At 46.8% G+C, this 1,324-nt stretch overlaps 1 pseudogene; it reads left to right on the top strand.

The window, feature by feature from the left end:
- The first annotated feature begins 812 nt into the window (after positions 1–812).
- On the top strand, positions 813–929 carry LOC126485419 (5S ribosomal RNA; annotated as a pseudogene).
- The last annotated feature ends 395 nt before the right edge of the window (positions 930–1,324 follow it).

The following is a 1,324-nucleotide window of genomic DNA, read 5'->3' as shown; positions in this document are numbered from 1 at the left end:
CGAATCCTGCCTCGGACAGGGACGTGTGTGATGTCCTTAGGTTAGTTAGGTTTAAGTAGTTCTAAGTCTAGGGGACTGATGACCTCAGATGTTAAGTCCCATAGTGCTTAGAGCCATTTGAACCATTTTAGGAAAGTCTTACATAAAGTGGTATATACAAGCATCGGTGTATACTAGGTCGGTTACACTACTTCCTAGTCTTGTACGAGGTGTTGGTAGTAGAAGAGTCGTGCTCACGCCAGCCAAGCGGGGCTTACATAATGCCGTGTTGCGTAATGTGAGGTAAAAGAAAGGCAACTGGAAAAACGACCTTGGAAGTTCCCGACCACCTTCGGTGACTGCCTCTGAGCTATCGGCAGACAGTATGTTCCTCCATATCCACATAATCACCGGCGGGCAACAGACTAAACGCATATGCAGCAACACTGCAAGGTTTCGTGAAGACGGTACGCCTTTCGCCTTGGATACAGTTTACAGAAGCAGCACAAGTGATGAGTTTCATAGTTTTGCGAATACGGCTGTCTATATTTGCTTAGTTTTTTTATGTAGTTCGACATTTCGGCTACTGACGTCATTAAGTCAAAACTTACAGCCTGTAAAACAAGGTCCAGTGTCAGAACAAAACTTATGCCTCAGCAGGGCAAACAGAACCTACACCAAAGTCAATGCCCGGCTAAAGCAAACGATTTACTAAGTGACAATGAACCTCGTTTCACGAGATCCAAGCATTTTACGCGATCCTCACGGTATTGTTCGCAAAAATACGTTATGATCACAGACTCAGATAATTTATTTCCTTAATTACTGAGTTAGCCAACGGCCTTGCCGCAGTGGTAACACCGGTTCCCGTCAGATCACCGAAGGTAAGCGCTGTCGGGCTGGGCTAGGGATGGATGGGTGACCATCCGGTCTGCCGAGCGCTGTTGGCAAGCGGGGTGCACTCAGCCCTTGTGAGGCCAACTGATGAGCTACTTGATTGAGAAGCAGCAGCTCCGGTATCGGGAACTGACATAAGGCCGGGAGGGCGGTGTGCTGACCACATGCCCCTCCATATCCGCATCCAGTGACGACTATGGGCTGAGGATGACATGGCGGCCGGTCGGTACCATTGGGCCTTCATGGCGTGCTCGGGAGGAATAAAAGTAAATTACTGAGTTCCATAGTATTTACATTTCACGTTATTTATTTAAAACGTTGTCTGTTACGCTCGTAGTTCAGACAGACCACTACAAGTTATTGTTTAAGTTATTGACCGCGAAGAAAATGTCGTCGAAAGCTCGAGCTCAATATCGCATTAACTGACTAATAACAAACAGTTAAACAG

Source organism: Schistocerca serialis, chromosome 6 (genome assembly GCF_023864345.2).
Source record: "Schistocerca serialis cubense isolate TAMUIC-IGC-003099 chromosome 6, iqSchSeri2.2, whole genome shotgun sequence".
Lineage (NCBI taxonomy): Eukaryota > Metazoa > Arthropoda > Insecta > Orthoptera > Acrididae > Schistocerca > Schistocerca serialis.
The sequence above is the reverse complement of the archived record's forward strand: the minus strand, read 5'-3'. Positions and strand labels throughout refer to the sequence as shown.